This window comes from Musca autumnalis, unplaced genomic scaffold (genome assembly GCF_047663935.1).
Source record: "Musca autumnalis isolate F117 unplaced genomic scaffold, ASM4766393v1 scaffold_2, whole genome shotgun sequence".
NCBI classification, from domain to species: domain Eukaryota; kingdom Metazoa; phylum Arthropoda; class Insecta; order Diptera; family Muscidae; genus Musca; species Musca autumnalis.
In genome coordinates this window covers 193332952-193353509 of record NW_027411755.1, presented here as the reverse complement: position 1 = coordinate 193353509, position 20558 = coordinate 193332952, and the positions used below count along the sequence as shown (strand labels likewise).

Sequence of the window (20558 nt, the reverse complement as noted above, 5' to 3'; positions counted from 1 at the left end):
GCGCTTCAGCCAGCCAGACAGACGGACGGACATTGCTAAATCGATTCCAAATTGTCAGAAATGGATTTCGTTCAAACATACTTGGGGTCTAAAACCATTATTTCGATGAGGCATATTTTGCCCGTATGAAGGTGTATATACCCTCGTTAGCATAAATGCTGAGGGTATAAAAATGGTATGAATTAATTTTGTTCTTTTTGCAAAAAATATTTTTCTGCAGTTTCTTCAAGACAATCGTTGAGTAAAGACGGTATAGTGAGTGAATAAAACAGCGTTCTTGTTTTCTTGTTATTAAATTAAAATTATTTTAATATACATGCATATATTTGAAATATCATTTGATTCCAGATACCGATTTCCCGTTGGTGGTTTCAATTTTAAGGATAATGTTTTTTTTATTTCACACAAACATGTATATATTTGCTGCAAAATATGTTTGGGACATATGTTAGAGAGACCTTTTTTACATCCGTGTATGATAGCGGTACATTTTTTTCCGGAGTAACTTCCGACTTCCTAAGATAATGGCCTAAAAGCTCTAAGAAACCCTGACGGAACCAACTAATATGGCTAGGTCTCAAAATAACTCTCAAACTTTTAAAAATTTGTCTCTATAACTCTGATGTATACTTACTAAAATCAGATTCCATGTATTTTGAAGCAAACTCGTGATACAAAATCAATATACTTTATATACGGCATGAATCTTGTGTTTGATTATTTTTTGGTCAGAGCCTGAGAGTATATCTCCATCAGCACAGCTGACGGCTACTTTCTTACTTGATTCTAACAATTTTTTTTACTCCTGATGTTTATCTCATACTGAGCTAACATTTATAGACTTCGTACGTAAACGGATATTCATGAGCGGGTCACAGTTGGGCAAGTGTTTTCACGGTGTCATCGATACTTTCCCTTTAGAAATTCAGACGGCATATGCGAGTAAAAAATTTGGTTTGTCCTGACAGCTGATGCTCCTCAGATGGGCGTATGTTCTCACTCTATAGTTGTTTATGACATCCGCGACTGCATCCGTGTGAATGTTATTTAAACGCGCTTGATACACTTATTGATCAAGGGGATCTCTCTTGTAACTTTGGTCCCCTCTAGGACATGAAGATCCTTTCTGACATGCCTGGGTGGAAGGTCCTATTCACCATATGGTAATTTGGATGCCTTTCATGAATGCCGGAGAAATTACTGCAACGAAAGCATGTCATTGAGTTGCTGTACTGCAAGAATCGTTCTCCTCCATTGCGTTGAACTTACATTCGCTGACCAAACCGGCGCCATATAGCTTACCACGGTCCTTATCTGCACCCTAAGTGCTGCCGCCTGGGAATTTGACGACCTTGTTTCAACATCTTAGCTTGTGACAGATAGCTGTTGCATACGCGAACAACACGAAAATGCTTTCGAATGTGGTCACAGAGGGGAAGAAGGTAATACTCAGGAGGCGGAATGGGGAAAAAACTATTGTGGAGAAAAATTTAACGTTTTGTTCTTATGCAAATATCTCCGTTTCTAGTAGGGATATTCCAAAAGCAGAAAAAACTCAACTTTACGAAGACGCAAAGTAGGTTGGCGTAGGTGGTTAAACAATGGAAATATCGCAATAGTCGATAATACATCCCGTTTTTTAATTTGTATTGTAATCACGCTACAGGTTGCAATTTTGATCAGATCGTAACGAAATTTTTGGGGTTGTTGGAGGTCCCAGAGAGGAAGAAGAGTATTGAACGGATAATTTTCAGGAGTTAGACTCGCACGACTATAGCATTTGCTCTCTTGTTTATTTATTGGTTTATATTTATTTTGTTTCACCTACGGCTGCACTAACAAACAAGTGAACTAGTTCCGAAGGGTTTTTAGGTGAATTGATCAGTTGAAATCTAATTTTTTCGCAAAAAAAATACAACACTACTGCTGGTTTCCCTCCTTGTCACGGTGCGCTTCAATCAACTTTAAATGGAAGGAGCTTACACCTGGAAAGTTTTTACGGATTCTGAAACTAAAGGGTGATCCAACTAGAGGTTCCTAACTTTTTTTACGAAAAAAAAACACAGAAAAGTCTATTTGAATGGAAAATGTTTATTATTATTTCAAAGAACTTTCCTTGGCATTTATTTTTATACCCTCCACCATAGGATACCCCCCATTTCGTTTGTAATTACTCGAAATAATCATTGTAGATCCCACACACTACATATATTCTTGATCAGCGTGCAATTCTACATCGATGTAGTCATGTCCGTCCGTCTGTCCGTCTGTGGTAATCACTCTAGCGTCCGAACGGATTGACGTAGGTGGATGAAATTTTGGGAAAATCTATTATATGTACGTAGGACTTTTGGTATTGAAAGCGGGATATGTAGGTCCACGCTTTCGTATAGCCCCTATACAAAATGGCGCGTAACGCGTCGTCGTTTTAAGGAATTTTTAAGATATTTGTCCCATTTTACCACCGAATTGGTTGTAATTTGGTATTTTGTGTCTCCAGAAGCCAAAAAACATTCCTACCGACCGAACTTAACGCTTTTCCTACTTGTTTTACATTTATGTCTATCATCTACGTCTTAGACGGTCTGCGTCTACGTCTTAGACGGTCTGTCCGTACATTTCAACTGCTAACTGACCAATGACACTCGTGATTTTTTGCCTCAAGGTCTGCATTGAAGCGGGCTTGTCCGCAAACACTTTAAACTTTACATATCCCCATAGCAAAAAGCCTAACGGTGTGATATCACACGATCTTGGTGGCCAATCGACCGTCCCAAAACCTGAAATTGTCTGTTCATCGAAGTATTCTTTTAAACAAAATGTTTAAAACAAAATGTAGTCGAGATCACGAGCTTCATTTTCAAGCAGCGGCTTTCATGGTCGTCATTAAAGGTTAAGTTCTCACCGATATAATTTTTGAAGAAATAGGGTCTGATGGTTCTACCAGCGTACAAACCCCACGAAACCGTTATTTTTCTGGGCGAGGGGACACCTCTTGAATCTCCTTAGGTTGCTCTTAACCTAAGTGCGTCTACTTTCTTTGTTTACATACCCATTAAGCCAGTAATGGGCTCATTGCTGAACAAAATTTGGCTCGAAACACATTCCTCAAAGAAAGTGAATTTTCGTAATAAAGTTGAATAATTTGCAAACACTGTTCAATCGTAAGTCTTTCCACGATAAAATGTCTGTCTGGCAGGCTTAAGTGCACGATAACTCTCGAACGGATCAACCGATTCGGTCCAAAATTCGACTTTCGTAGTATTCCGGTACTCCTTCCGGTACCTCCACCACAAAAGTTCAGAAATGGTCGGAAAATTTGTGCGCACGATAACTCTTGAAGATAGTAACCGATTTGGTCTATACTTGGCACATCGTGAAATTTCTACCAGATAAGGTTCCAATATGGTTCCAATCGGTCCACTTCTGCGAGTACCTCCCACACAACATTTTGGAAAAGTTCTGTTTAGGACCTGCTCTTGAATCGCTTTGATTTTTAATGTAGCAACTTGTATTGACTGTTCCCCATACGACGCACAGTGGTTCAGAATCATTTTTTCCTGGTCAAAATTCTGTAACTTTTGAACGGATAGAGATATATTCATAATTCTGTTAGACAGATAACACAATCAACTTTCAGACGAATTATAAGCGGTCAAGTTCGGTCTGGTAGTTGCAGAGAAATTCAAGGTCAAAGTTAAACTTTTGAGTTTTTTAACAATTTTTCATCAAAATATGAGTGTTTTTGTGGTTTTTATATATTCCTATGTATTAAAGATGGTCAAACACCAACAAATAAACAAAATAATTACAAAAAAAAAAAAGTCGAAAAAAATTTTTTTCAAAAATTTAAAAAACAAAAATTTCAAAAAAAATTTAAATTTTTTCAAAAATTAAAACAATTCTCCTTGGGTTTTAATAAAACTTATATAACTCGTATAAAAACTCATATACTTAAAAAAGTTGTAATTTGTGTCAAAAAACTGAATTTCATATGGAAACAGTATAGAAAAACACAAATTTTTACCCATGTAATTTCAATAAATTGAAAAAAGTGTTAAACGGACGGAACGGGACGGGTACAAAAGTATATATGGGCTGGAAGAGGAGACTTTCGGGCATCTTTCTGTGAAAACAGAACTTTGTTTCGTGTTGTTCAACAAAAGTTCTAGTCCACTAAATTTGGAATTTCAGAAAATTTAGTACCCGAGGAAAAATGAAATAGATCATGTTGTGTAAACGCTACGGTAATTTACTAAAACGATTTTTAAAGGCGACAATCCTACCTACCTTACAAAAAAAAAAAACAATTAACACAATAACTGTTATAGTTTCAGAGAAATAGCGTCGTCTTTTTCCAGAAATTTGCAAAAATTACGTATTTCCCAAAAATGGGGAAAATGCTCGTCTTTAGGGGCACGCCACGCCCACACCTTCCAATATTTGGGCCTAATTTTTTGGTTTCCATAGTTTCAATATGTTTACTATCGAATCCCATATAGAAATTTAATATCTTTGACAAAACAAAATATTGATTTTTGGCCAGGAAAATCAATTCCTGAACCATTGTGCGACGGTACAAGTTTCATTAGGGGCAATTCCATACTTCCTGAGAAAATAGCAAAACCCTATGACACATTGTGTAGTGGATGGAGTGCAAGATAAATCTCGAACGGATCTGTCGATTCGGTCCAAAATTTGGCCTTTGTAATCTTTTGTTCAAACTTAGTTTAAGTTCGAAGATAAGCCATAGCGGGCCACTCTTTCAGTCATTGTCATTCGTTGCCTTAATCACGACGGTAAAATTTGTTTTACGGGCAAGTCCATCCCCTAAGGCACCATATGTAGTGCTGGAGAGCACGACAACTCTCGAACTGACCAGCCGATTTGGTCCAAACTTTGGCTTCGTCATATTTTGTCCTAACATAGTTTCAGTTAGAAGATGCGCAATACCGGTCCACAATTTCAGGTACATCCCCCAATATTAAAAAATGTCACTAAAATGGTGTGCCCGATATCTCTTGAACGGGGCAACAAATTTAGTCCAAACTTAGTTTAACTTCTAAAATGGCCAATATCGGTCCTCTCCTTTGGGTACCTCCCCCACAAAAGTTCAACATACATATGTGTCAAAGTGCAGTTTAGGGTCGGTTTCTTTGGAAATTTGTTCCGATGATGTTCGTTGTGGTCCTGTTTACAGCGATATTATGTTTTCTGTGGACAAGTTCATGCTTCCTGACACACTGCTCCAAAAGTTATACGATGACCCACTGAAATGACTGGTGGGCGCAATTTCTATCGAAAATATATGACTTCGAAAATATGATCCACTTCCATAATGAACTATGCGGGCCATTCCTTCAAGTATCTCCTCCGGCACACTTTTGAAATTTCTGAAAATACCCGAAATACATTCGATCTGCCGCAGATGAAAGTTTCAATTCACATAGGCTGAGGGTATATATCTGTCTGATACTTTCTTACTTGTTCCAACACAGTTTCAATCAATTATTTGGTTGCCATCGTCATAAAAAAGTTGTACTTACACTTTACCTAAAGGTATATCGACATACGAGTACAATATCCTAAATACTCATATCCTACACTGGGCTTTCGTACAGGCGATAGATAATTCAGTTGATTATGATGTTAGCTGTCGATGTCAGGAAAACTGTTGTTATTTCGGCCTGTAGGTGGGGATGGCCACAACTTAAACACACAGAGAAATAAGTAACTTGTGTAAGTGCTGCTGTTTCAGCAGCAGCAACAGCTGCTATCAGTGGCAGCAACAACAGCTGCAGACTTTAAAAGTAAACTTTGTTTCTAGCTTTGTCTATTAGGTTTTTTTGTTGGTGTTGTTGTTGCTTTTATGTTGTTGCGATAAAAATGTAGAAATTATTGTTTGTTATCAATTGTGGCACATCATCCAAATGCAACCAACTACACACTAACATCAATGTATTTTAATAGCAAAAACGCTATTATGGGGAGGAGAAAAAGAGGAAATCATGTATTAATCCATAACTAAAGTTTAAGTAAAACTACAACAACTGCATAACTTTACAACCCTGCGAATCGCAACATTGATGTAATCAATTTACGCACGGCATTGGGTGAACTTAAAAAAAACTGTTGCCAGAGTTTAATTTTGTATACAGCTGTTATTTTTGCTCACATGTGTGTATGGTGCACAAAAATACACACATGTCTGTGCCTATACAAACTTACATGTCTATCAGAAACATCTGCGAATGAGCCATTCTCTACAAACGCCTATCACGTTGCGCCTTAACTAACTTTAAATAAAAGGTGCTTACACCTGGAAAGTTTTTGCGGATTCTGAAACTACAATGTTCATACCCAACAAAAATTCTGTCATAATGTAACCCATTACAACGTAATTTAACAAGGTAAAACTATTAACTTCAATATTTACTAAGTAATGAGTAAGGTGGGGCAAAGCGTGTGTGTCCTGCTACAAATCCAAGGGTTGTGTAGTCAACGCTCATCGTAGGCATTCGAGTTTTTTGTTAAGAATTCAAAAACCAGTTTGTGATGCACAGGTTAGCGTTTGAACAACCCTTAATATTTGTTCGGCTCAAAATCAGAAGTTCGCATTATCGAATCCAGCAGAGAGTAAAATAAAACAAGAAAGTAAAATAAAATAAAACTACAAGCAATCCCACGGCAGCGGGTTCTTTCGTACCGGATTGACCCGGAACAACACAACACCAATGTTCCGGCCAGCGGCTGCCACCTCAGTGTGTTCATGTTCGTATTTGTTTCGTTTTTCTGTATTGGGAGCAGCATATCCCGGAATGCCTGCTCCGAATTCTATTGGTCCGAGCCGGGACGGAGGAAAACCCAGGCCCAATATATCTGTGCTCACTTTGTCACATCCGCATCTTCACCCACATCCAACCTTCGGTGAGATGCAATAGATGTCAGGAGTGAGTGCATCTAAGGGGTTGCTCTGGACTCGTCCACGTGAGGGACTACGACAGGGACTATGTTGCTGCATGCTGTGTGAACACAGTCCCCAGTGAGTCGTCGTCGGATTACGAGACTCCCTCCACGTCTGATTACGAAACTACCCCGCAGTCCCCTCGACAACAACCGTACACGCAGCCTTTAACACCAGCCGTTGTTGTCCCAATCCCCGAAAATGCCGCCTTTTTGCAATTGAATTGCAATGGACTCCGAGGTAAGATCGAGGAGATAGTAGATTTTAGGAGTCGGAAGAACATCAAGGTCGCGGCGGTGCAGGAAACCAAGCTGAACAACAACCACAGCTTAGAGCATTGTGATGGTTACAATGTTCTGAGGAAAGATCGCACCAGAATGGAGGTGGGGGATTGGCTTTCCTATTGCACCAGTATGTCCAATACAGACCTATCTCGCTTGAGCCTGTCTCTAATGACCCGTACATGGAATGTATGGGGGTAGCAGTCAGGTGTGGAGCTGTCGAGATAGAGTTGCTGAATGTATACATCCCGCCGAGAAATAGCTGTATCCCTGATTATTGGCCTGACATTAGCCCGCTCTTGCAAGGTCATAATCGTCTGGTCCTGGGGGATTTTAATGTGCGTCATGAGATGTGGCATTCGGCCCTCGGAAACGACCAGAGAGGTACAGCGCTGGCTGAGCAGATTGATAGCTCTACGTTTTGCACGGTCAATGAGGACGCCCCTACCAGAATTGGAGGAGAGTGTCACAGTTCGCCTGACATAACCATCGTGTCACCTGGTCTGACAAATGACGTTACCTGTCAACCCGTCATTTCCCTTGGATCAGACCATCTCCCCATAATTGTTTCCATTAGCAGACCACCCGACTTCATCACCTCTGAACGCCGCACGTTCGTCAATCATAAAAAAGCTGATTGCCGAGTTTCAGAGAGTTCACCAATCACCGCTTCAGAGAATTGCCAATCCTTCTGATGTTCGGGTAGCGGAAAGGACGTTCCGGGACATCGTCACTGCTGCAGCCGCTCGCCATATCCCTGCTGGTCGAATACCCGAAGTAAGACCAAATTTCCCAGCAGAGGCGGCGGGATTAGCAAATGAGCGTGATGAGCTTCGTCGTATCAACCCCAATGACCCCATAGTCAGGGAGCTGACACTGGAAGTTAACAGGCTGGTCGGCGAGCATAAGCGGAACAAATGGTTAAATCATCTGAAGAGCTGCAACATTGGAGCCGGTATAGGTTAATTGTGGGCAACGGTTAAGTCACTCTCGAACCCTGGAAGAAGGGAAGATAGGACCTCAGTCACGTTTGGCGACGTTACGTTGACTGACCCGAAGAGGTACGCAAGTAATTTCAATCGACAGTTTGTCGAGCATCCCGAGAGTGATAGGGCGAAGAGAAGAGTATTACGTCGCATCAGATCTATTCCTGCCGAGGATGAACCACCACAATTTAGAATGGACGATGTTGCCAATGCCATCAGGAAAGCTAAATCATCCAAAGCGTTGGGCCCTGAAGGAATCTCCATGGTAATGTTGAAGCAGCTGGATCAGCCGGGAGTCGAGTATCTCACCAAAGTCTTCAACTTGTCACTAGCCACCCTCGTTGTTCCCGAAGTTTGGAAAATGGGCAGGGTGGTCCCACTACGGAACCCAGGTAAGGGTGCCAGCAAAAGTGAATCGTACAGACCGATTTCGCTTTTGTCGCCCGTAGCAAAGACACTTGAGGCCTAGCTCCTCCCCAGTATCAGAAATAGCTATCAAGTTGCCGATCATCAACATGGATTCCGTAAGCAGAACAGCACGACAACAGCGCTGCACGCCATTACCACATATATCTGTAAAGGACTCAACCAGAGACGGCCGTGCGATAGAACAGTGATGGTGGCTCTTGACTTATCAAAAGCCTTTGATACAGTCAGACACTCCACGCTGTTTGAGGACATTGAGCAGACAACCCTCCGGCCAAGCTTGAAACGTTGGATAGTCAACTATATGTGTGGACGCCAGTCGTACGTGGAATTCAGGAATAAGAAGTCCAAACCCCGTAGAGTGAAACAGGGAATACCCCAAGGTGGGGTGATATCTCCGGAACTGTTTAACCCCTACCTCTCCTGTATTCCACCCCCTCCAGACGGCATTGAGATCGTGACAATTCTTACCACCTTTTTCCATTCGAGGAATATGCAGATTTCCCCCACAAAATCTACAGCCACTCTGTTCACCACATGGACAGCACAGTTTGGACGTGAGTTGAATGTCGTGGTCGACGGTAGCAGAATTCCGACGACAAACTGCCCTACAAGTTTAGGGGTCACATTCGACACTTCATTCACTACGTGCGCACACGCCACAGCTATCTGCGACAAGTTGAAAAGTAGGATCAAGGTCCTCAAGTCCCTGGCCGGCAGCACTTGGGGTGCATATAAAGAAACCTTGTTGGCCACGTATAACGCGATAGGTCGGTCTGTGGTAAGCTATGCGGCTCCAGTCTGGTCCCCGAGATTGTGTGATTCGAACTGGAAAAAAAGATTCAAACTTGCCAGAATGCCGCCCTGAGAACAGCGACAGGGTGCCTCCTCAAATCTTCAGTGGACCATCTACAAGAGGAGGCAAAAATTCTTCCTGTAAAGCAACACAATGATATGCTTTCGTTGCAGTACCTGCTTGGATGTTATCGTGTGAGCCATCCCAATCACCATCTTGTGGGTAGGCCCGGCCCATTCAGGGAGATCAGGAAGGATATCCATGCTCTAGAGGGAGAGGTCCAACGATACAGCAGAGAACCTCTAGATCAACAAGCATTTCAAGCAGGATTGAATAGCATTCACACGGACGCAGTTGCCAAGGCCTTAAGCAATTATAGTGTGAATAAAGTACTCGGAGTACATCTACCATCTATCGCAGCTGAGGAGCGTCAGCTGCCACGACAAGCCAGAGTTGTTTTGGCTCAACTACGCTCGGGATATTGCAGTCGCCTAAATTCGTATTGGGCGGAAATCGATCGCGCCGTGCAAGACATATGCCCAGTATGCGGCATGGGCCCGCACGACACACAACACCTTTTTAACTGCCCTGCCAAACCTACCCATCTAACTCCAGTGGATCTGTGGCTACATCCAATCGAAGCAGCCACTTTTCTGGAACTGGAGATAGACCCAGAGCCAGATTGAACAGAGGAACGAACAAATAAACATAACAAAAACACTGTTACAACAACAACAACAAGCTGACGAACATATCTTCCCTCAGTCTCTGACAAAAAAGAAGCAAAGACAATGATTATGCCGTATATAAAAATATATTGCTTTTGTATCACGAGTTTGCTTCAAAATCTGGAATCTGTATCGTAATGTGGGGATATACCAAATTTTTTGACATATTGTGCAAAATGCTCTAGTAAGCAAACTTCTGATTTTTAAAGAACTCGAAATATTAAATTACGTTAGAAAAGTTTGTGGCCTAGGCAACACAGCGGAAAGTTTTTAGTCTAAGCGTTTTAGGACAGTTTGACATACGACCATGTGTTGTGTTATTTAAAGTGAATTCAAAAAATCACTTTGCAAAAAAAATGGAGTTTACTTGTGAACATTTTCGTCCGATAATTTTTTACAAATTTTAACATGGATACTCACGGCAAGAGTGCATCGATCAAATTAAATCTTTGTATGTCGATAAAGGACCATCCTATAGCACTATGAAAAACTGGTTTAATAAATTCAATCGTGGCCGACACTTGCCAAAAAACGAAGTTCGTCAGGGTCGTCCAAAAACGATCGCTGTGTTAAAAAAACTAAGCCGAGTGTAAACGGATAATGCAATATCGCCATGTTATGTACCGTTAGATAGAGGCATACGTGGACATTTATTCCACCAACTAACATTTGATATTGTATTGACACTTGGCGCCAAAAATGGGGTTTTTCTCGTCGGATCCCGTAATGATCGGTGCAAGGAATTTCGAAAAAATACGATTGCTGTGCTTCAAAAGACGTTTATAAGATGGATCCAGGTGACGAATCATGGAACTATGCATATGAAATGTAGTTATGGCCGAAAAATCGCAACAATTGCCCGAAGATGCTGTAAAACGTTAAAAAACCATGTTTTGAGGCGTCTCAAGCAAACCACTGTAAACAACTCAACAGATGGTCGTATGTCAAACTGTCCTGAGTACGCTTAGGCTAAAAACAGACAAACTGTCCAAAAAAAGTCAAATGACGCCTGGCGACATTGCGTGTTGCCTAGGTCGCAAACTTTTCTAGTTCCCCTCGTATGTTTGGAAGACATTTTTGAGGAAGCTTGAGAGTTGTTCAGTATCTTAGGAAAAAATTGTACTATTGTAAGAGGGACCGTGAAAACAACCTTCTGCAAAAAAAAAAAACAAAAACAAATAGATCCCAGATGAGTCCTCAACTGCACTTTTCCCAAATTTTGTGTGGGAGATACCGGAAGGACGGGACCGATAAAGTCCATATTTCAACTTGATACATGACTGGACTGAAATAATACTATGTGCAAAGCTTGGACCAATCAGAAACTCCCTGCTAGAGTTACATTGCAGATTTGTCGTTGCCATGGAGCTTTTAGGCCATTATATCAGAAAGTATGGGCTTGCCACCGAGAAAAAATGTACCGTCGTAAAGAAGACTGCAAGGACAACTTGCTGAAAAAATCTTAACGATCCGAGCGGAGCTCTTAAACTTAACTTTTTTTAGATTTTGTGTGGGAGGTAGTAGAACGTGCTGACCAATTTAGTATAGATTTCAACCAAATCTATATCTGGAAGGTACAATAGGATGTACAATTTTGGACCAAATCGATTTCAAACTTCAAGAGTTATCTTAGAGAAAATTTGGAGTTGATTTACCAATTTCCTTCCGTCTGTCTGGCTAGCTGAAGTGCACGATAACTCTCGAACGTATTAGGTCAAAAATTTGCCTTGCGTTATATTTTGTCCAAACTTGGTTTATGTTCGAAGACTGCCTCGGATACCTCCCCCACAAAACCCCAAATTGTTTCTCAAAAATTATGCGCACGACAACTCTCGTAGGGACTGACTGATTTGGTCCATACTTTGCACATCGTAATATTTCTACTAGACATTGATAAAGTTTAAGTATGAACTACATCGGGTCACTCCTTCGGTTGCCTCCCCCACAAAATTTCGGAAAAGTCCACTTTAAGATCTCCTCTCGAATCGTTTTGTTTTTTGTTGTAACATCTTGTATTCACTGTCCCCCATACGACGGTACAAGCTTCATCAAGGGCAAGTCCATACTTCCTGAAAAATGACCCGAAATTGTGCAACGAGACACAGAAGCAGTTAGAATATGGACTATATATATGTATGTGTGTCAATTCCTTCGTATACCTCCCACACCAAATTTTAGAAGAGTACAATTTAGGACCTCCTCTCGCATCGTTTTAATTTTTCTTGCAACAGGTTGCACTGAAGGACCCTATTACGATGGTACAAGTTTTTCAGTGAAAAGTCTATACTTACCGAAGCTACTCCTACTCCTGTTTACAGCGATATGACGTTTTTTGTAGGCAAGTCCATGTTTACTGATATAATAGTCCTATCGAGAGGAATGACTCCCAAAATAAGACAACCCTCCAAAATAGACTATGTCAGTCCATTCTTTTAGGTACCTCCCCCTCAAAACTTTTGAGATTTAATCATATTCCATATTTTTGTCGGCAAATTCATATGCCCAAAATTCAGAAGACCCCCTAAATACATAGGTTTTTTTGGGAAAAAGGTTTCTCAATTTACCCAGGCTAAGGGTATACCTCTGTCGGCAAAGCCGATTGATACTTTTTTACTTGTTTTTTTTTTCTCATCTATGATCATTAGACTGGTTTCAACTCAAAGGGAAAAATCGATATCGGATTTTTGTATGCGATTGCCAAAGTTTGGGCACAATCGGCATATGATTATACGTGACACTGGGCCTCAAACTTTCCATAGTATTTTGTATGGAGCCAAAGGCGAATTTTCACGAAATCGTTCTACAGACCACACAATTTTACCAGTTTATTTCTGTGGCTAAACAAGTAATCCTACAAAAAAAAATTTGAAAATCGGGTCTGATTTTATTATTACTCGTAATTGTATATAGGGTCCATGAAACTTTGAGGCCCCAGTGACAGGTGTTAACATATTCCGATTGTACTCTAACTTTGGCTATTTTAAAATATATCAAAACAAAACACTTTAAGAGCGTGCCGCATAAAAAAATGCTACATCGATCTTTTAAAAACACCCTAATGAACATTGTAGGTTCTGAATCCGCAAGAACTTCCAGGGTATAAGCAATTTTCATTTAATGTTAGTTCAGGAGCACCGTGTTGCTCTCAACCATAAAGTATAATGCATTTTGGCCTTCATTATTGCCTACATGATAAACTTACTTGTACGTATCTGGTCAGGTAGGTCTTTATCATCCCATCTCCGTCCTTTGCATACATTGTTGCTTGTTAATTTTTTAGCGAGAAGCAGTAGTAGGTCGGAGGAAATTCCTTTTTATACCCTCAGTATTTATGCTAACGAAGGTATATACACTTTCATACTGGCAAAATGTGCCTCATCGAAATAATGGTTTTAGACCCCAGCTATGTTTGGACGAAATCCGTTTCAGACAATTTGGAGTTGATTTAGCCATGTCCGTCCGTCTGGCTGACTGGCTGTCCGATTCGGACCAAAATTTTACTTTCGTAATATTTTATCCAGACTTAAATTAATTTCCAAGATGGGTTATATCGGAGGTACTTTCGGTACCTCCCCCGCAAAAGTTCAAAAATATTTGGAAAAATTGTGGAAGAAAGTGACCGATTTGGTCCATACTTTGCACATCGTGAAATTTCTATCAGACTTAGATGAAGTTCCAATATGGAATCAATCGGTCCACTTCTTCGTGTACCTCCCACACAAAATTTCGGAAAAGTTCAGTTTCGGACCAGATCACAAATCGCTTTGAGTTTTGTTGTAACAGCTTGTATTCACTGTATTTTAAGGGCAAGTAAATACTTCCTGAGAAAATAGCCTGAAAGTTGTAAAAATCCCTATGGCACCATGTGTAGTGGCTGGAGCGCACTATAGCACTCGAACTGGTCAACGGATTCGGTCCGAAATTTGGCCTTCGTCATATTTTGTCCAAACTTAGTTTCAGTTCGAACATGTAACGTATTACATTTTCTTCACAAGGGTAACCAATTTTGTCCAAACTTTGGATCTTCTAATATTTAGTTTAACTTCTGAGATGGCCCATATTGGTCCTCTCCTTAAGGTACTACCCCCGCAAAACTTCAACATTTTTGTTTAAGTGCAGTTTAGGGTCTGTTCAAAGATCCTTTGGAAATATATATTATGTTTTCAGTGGAAAAGTTAATGGTTCCTGGCATACTGGTCCAACTGTTATACGATGACCCACTGAAATGAATAGTGGGTGCTATATCTATCGAACTCCCAAAATAAGATCCACTTTCATAATGGACTATGTCGGTCCATTCCTTCAAGTACAACTTTAATCCTAATCCACATTTTTGTCTGTAAGTTCAAATGTTCAAAAAGTGCCACAACATTTTGAAAAGACCCCCAATACATTCGATATGTCTGTAGATGAAAGTTTCAATTCACATAGGCTGAGGGTATATCTCTGTCGCCAAAGCAGACTGATACTTTTTTACTTGTTTATTACATACATCCCAAAACGTTAATGTATTTGCCTACTTAACATATATTTTCTTGCGCTGCTCTCAAAACCCAGTAAACACCAAGCAATTCAATACAAATCAACTTCTTATCGCCCATACTTCAAAACATACCCTGGTGGTATTTCCCGTTTTTAAGTAACTTTCGCGATAAAACAAGAGATGATTATTAGAATTTCATAACAGGATTCCTAATTACTGTTAGCTTTTTGTTTGATGTAAGCTTATCTCCTCTTCTTGAATTACCCAACGGGAGAACTCACATAAAATAGTAGTGTTTATCGATTTTAAGATAGGACAAAAAATAAACATTTCTGCTCATCACAGCACTAGAAGAGACATGATTCATTCACAATCTAAGTTCGTTACCAAGCGGAGCAAAGATTGTGTTGCATTGATAGAAGCAAATACCATGTGAGAGACTACATAACTTTGTGTCTTAAAACAATCTCAATGAATTGAATTTCCGGCGGGAAAAAGTTAAGTTAAGCTGCAAACAAAGGCGTTGAGAAGCCAACTTACACTTTTTAGTTACAACAACACAAAAACTAGGCCGTCGTCGCCTAGACCAGGTTACTAACACTAAGTAAGTGTTGATGTTCGACGTCGTTGATATTCGTTTGGCTGGGGGTAAATGGTGGTATTCATTAACTGTAGAAACATATAGTTTTCTCATTAACTGATAACAAACTAACTGAAAATATTTATTACATACTTACTTGCACTCATACTTTTTGTATGTGAAACTACTTAGGTGGTGCTGTAGATGTTGCTGCTCTGGTTGACTGCGTTAATAGAGTTGCCATTTTCAAATTCATAACAAATTGAAAAATATAATCAGTCAGATTTAAGTAATAATCTTGCTTACTTAGATGACTTTATATTCTAAACGGACCGTTTAGTTCCATAAGCCGAACTACGAATAGATTTTCAAACGCGTCCATCTTCTAGTTTAGCTTTGCAATTTTGGTCTTCTCCTTGAAATAGAAGACCACAAGATCTTCTTCTTTAAGAAGTCCACAAGGTATTTTTACAGAAGACCACAAGGTCTTCTTCTTATCATAGGACTGCTTATAAAAGACCACTAGGTCTTTCTATAGAAGACATCCAGGCCTTTATACAGAATACCTCCACCTAAAAGACATCCAGATATTTGTGTAGAAGGCATCCAGGACTTCATATAGAAGACCTCCAAGTCTTATTGTAGAAACCACCTGGTATGCTTATACTACACCACCGAGTCTACTTATATAAGTCCACCAGGTCTGCTTACAGAAGACCACCTGACACTCCAGGCCTTCTTATAGAAGTCCTTCAGGTCTTCTTGTAGAAGACCTCCAAGTCTTCTCATAGAAGACCACCAGGTCTTCTTATATAACACGACCTGACACTCCAGGTCTTGTTATAGAACACATCCAGGCTTTATTGTAAAATACCTACAAGTCTTCATGTAGAAGAACTTCAAGTGTTCTTATAGAAGACTACCAGGTCTTCTTACATAAGACATCCAAGTATTCTTGTAGAAGACATCCAGGACTTCTTGTAGAATACCTCCACGTCTTCTTGTAGAAGACCACCTGGTCTGCTTATAGAAGACCACCAGACACACCATGCCTTCTTATAGCAGACCTCCAGGTCTGCTGATTGAAGGTCACCTGACATTCCAGATCTTCTTATAGAAGACCTCCTCCTTATACTAGACCACCGAGTCTGCTTATAGAAGTCCACCGGGTATGCTTACAGGAGACCACCTGACAAACCAGGGCTTCTTTTAGAAGAGCTCCAGATCTGCTTTCAGAAGAAGACCACCTGACACTCCAGGCCTTCTTATAGAAGACCATCAGACCAACCAGGTATTCTTATAGAAGACCACCAGGTCCTCTTATAGAAGACCACCAGGTCTTCTTATAGTAGACACCCAGGTAACCTTGTAGAAGACACCCAGGTATTCTTGTAGAAGACATTCCAGGTCTTTTTAAAAAAAACACCTCCAGGTCTTCTTGTAGCAGACCTCCAAGTCTTCTTATAGAAGACCACCAGGTCTTCATTTAGATGACCACCAGGTCTTCTTATAGAAGAGCACCAGGTCTTCTTATAGAAGTCTTCTTATAGAAGAGCACCAGGTCTTCTTATAGAAGACCACCAGGTCTTCTTATAGAAGTCCACCAGGTCTTCTTATAGAAGACCACCAGGTCTTCTTATAGAAGACCACCAGGTCTTCTTATAGAAGTCCACCAGGTCTTCTTATAGAAGACATCCAGGTATTCTTGTAGAAGATCTCCAAATCTTCTTGAAATCTTCTTATAGAAGACCACCAGGTCTTCTTTTAGAAGATCACCAGGTCTTCTTTTAGATGACCACCAGGTCTTCTTTTAGAAGATCACCAGGTCTTCTTATAGAAGACCACCAGGTCTTCTTATAGAAGACCACCAGGTCTTTTTATAGAAGATCACCAGGTCTTCTTATAGAAGACCACCAGGTCTTATTTTAGAAGATCACCAGGTATTCTTATAGAAGACCACCTGGTCTTCTTATAGAAGACCACCAGGACCACCAGGTCTTCTTATAGAAGACCACCAGGTATTCTTATATACGACCACCAGGTATTCTTATATACGACCACCAGGCCTTCTTATAGAAGACCACCGGGTCTTCTTTTAGAAGACCACCAGGCCTTCTTATTGAAGACCACCAGGCCTTCTTATTGAAGACCACCAGGTCTTCCTATAGAAGACCTCCATGTCTTCTTGTAGAAGATCTCCATGTATTCTTGTAGAAGATCACCAAGTCTTCTTATAGAAGACATCCAGGTATTCTTGTAGAAGATCTCCAAATCTACTTGAAATCTTCTTATAGAAGACCAACAGGTCTTCTTTTAGAAGATCACCAGGTCTTCTTATAGAAGACCACCAGGTCTTCTTATAGAAGACCACCAGGTCTTTTTATAGAAGATCACCAGGTCTTCTTATAGAAGACCACCAGGTCTTCTTATAGAAGACCACCAGGTCTTATTTTAGAAGATCACCAGGTATTCTTATAGAAGACCACCTGGTCTTCTTATAGAAGACCACCAGGACCACCAGGTCTTCTTATAGAAGACCACCAGGACCACCAGGTCTTCTTATAGAAGACCACCAGGGCCACCAGGTCTTCTTATAGAAGACCTCCAAGTCTTCTCATAGAAGACCACCAGGTCTTCTTATATAACACGACCTGACACTCCAGGTCTTGTTATAGAACACATCCAGGCTTTATTGTAAAATACCTACAAGTCTTCATGTAGAAGAACTTCAAGTGTTCTTATAGAAGACTACCAGGTCTTCTTACAGAAGACATCCAAGTATTCTTGTAGAAGACATCCAGGACTTCTTGTAGAATACCTCCACGTCTTCTTGTAGAAGACCACCTGGTCTGCTTATAGAAGACCACCAGACACACCATGCCTTCTTATAGCAGACCTCCAGGTCTGCTGATTGAAGGTCACCTGACATTCCAGATCTTCTTATAGAAGACCTCCTCCTTATACTAGACCACCGAGTCTGCTTATAGAAGTCCACGGGGTATGCTTACAGGAGACCACCTGACAAACCAGGGCTTCTTTTAGAAGAGCTCCAGATCTGCTTTCTTTTAGAAGAGCTCCAGATCTGCTTTCACCTGACACTCCAGGCCTTCTTATAGAAGACCATCAGACCAACCAGGTATTCTTATAGAAGACCACCAGGTCCTCTTATAGAAGACCACCAGGTCTTCTTATAGTAGACACCCAGGTATCCTTGTAGAAGACACCCAGGTATTCTTGTAGAAGACATTCCAGGTCTTTTTAAAAAAAACACCTCCAGGTCTTCTTGTAGCAGACCTCCAAGTCTTCTTATAGAAGACCACCAGGTCTTCATTTAGATGACCACCAGGTCTTCTTATAGAAGACCACCAGGTCTTCTTATAGAAGTCCACCAGGTCTTCTTATAGAAGACCACCAGGTCTTCTTATAGAAGTCCACCAGGTCTTCTTATAGAAGACCACCAGGTCTTCTTATAGAAGTCCACCAGGTCTTCTTATAGAAGACATCCAGGTATTCTTGTAGAAGATCTCCAAATCTTCTTGAAATCTTCTTATAGAAGACCACCAGGTCTTCTTTTAGAAGATCACCAGGTCTTCTTTTAGATGATCACCAGGTCTTCTTTTAGAAGATCACCAGGTCTTCTTATAGAAGACCACCAGGTCTTCTTATAGAAGACCACCAGGTCTTTTTATAGAAGATCACCAGGTCTTCTTATAGAAGACCACCAGGTCTTCTTATAGAAGACCACCAGGTCTTATTTTAGAAGATCACCAGGTATTCTTATAGAAGACCACCTGGTCTTCTTATAGAAGACCACCAGGACCACCAGGTCTTCTTATAGAAGACCACCAGGTATTCTTATATACGACCACCAGGTATTCTTATATACGACCACCAGGTCTTCTTATAGAAGAACACCAGGTCTTCTTTTAGAAGACCACCAGGCCTTCTTATTGAAGACCACCAGGCCTTCTTATTGAAGACCACCAGGTCTTCCTATAGAAGACCTCCATGTCTTCTTGTAGAAGATCTCCATGTATTCTTGTAGAAGATCACCAAGTCGTCTTATAGAAGACATCCAGGTATTCTTGTAGAAGATCTCCAAATCTACTTGAAATCTTCTTATAGAAGACCAACAGGTCTTCTTTTAGAAGATCACCAGGTCTTCTTATAGAAGACCACCGAGTCTTCTTATAGAAGACCACCAGGTCTTTTTATAGAAGATCACCAGGTCTTCTTATAGAAGACCACCAGGTCTTTTTATAGAAGATCACCAGGTCTTCTTATAGAAGACCACCAGGTCTTCTTATAGAAGAACACCAGGTCTTCTTATAGAAGACCACCAGGTCTTATTTTAGAAGATCACCAGGTATTCTTATAGAAGACCACCTGGTCTTCTTATAGAAGACCACCAGGACCACCAGGTCTTCTTATAGAAGACCACCAGGACCACCAGGTCTTCTTATAGAAGACCACCAGGACCACCAGGTCTTCTTATAGAAGACCACTGGGTCTTCTTTTAGAAGACCACCAGGCCTTCTTATTGAAGAACACCAGGCCTTCTTATTGAAGAACACCAGGTCTTCCTATAGAAGACATCCATGTCTTCTTGTAGAAGACCTCCATGTCTTCTTGTAGAAGATCACCAAGTCTTCTTATAGAAGACCACCAGGACCACCAGGTCTTATTATAGAAAATCACCAGGTCTTCTTATAGAAGACCACCAGGTCTTCTTATAGAAGATCACCAAGTCTTCTTATAGAAGACATCCAGGTATTCTTGTAGAAGATCTCCAAATCTACTTGTAATCTTCTTATAGATGACCACCATGTCTTCTTATAGAAGACCACAAGGGTTCTTATAGAAGATCCCCATGTCTTCTTGTAGAAGACCTCCATGTCTTCTTGTAGAAGATCACCAAGTCTTCTTATAGAAGACCACCAGGTCTTCTTATAGAAGACCACCAGGTCTTCTTTTAGAAGATCACCAGGTCTTCTTTTAAAAGATCACCAGGTCTTCTTTTAGAAGATCACCAGGTCTTCTTATAGAAGACAACCAGGTCTTCTTTTAGAAGACTTCCAAGTCTTCTTTTAGAAGACCTCCAAGTCTTCTTATAGAAGACCTCCACGTCTTCTTATAGAAGACCTCCACGTCTTCTTATAGAAGACCTCCACGTCTTCTTATAGAAGACCTCCACGTCTTCTTATAGAAAACCACCAGGTCTTCTTATAGAAAACCACCAGGTCTTCTTATAGAAGACCACCAGGTCTTCTTATAGAAGACCACCAGGTCTTCTTATAGAAGACCACCAGGTCTT

General features: G+C 40.6%; 1 protein-coding gene across 2 annotated transcripts in view; it reads left to right on the top strand.

The window, feature by feature from the left end:
• ush (Zinc finger protein ush) overlaps nucleotides 1-20558 on the top strand; it is a 612790-nt gene that overhangs the window by 312063 nt on the left and 280169 nt on the right. The gene's annotated exons all lie outside the window — the stretch shown is intronic.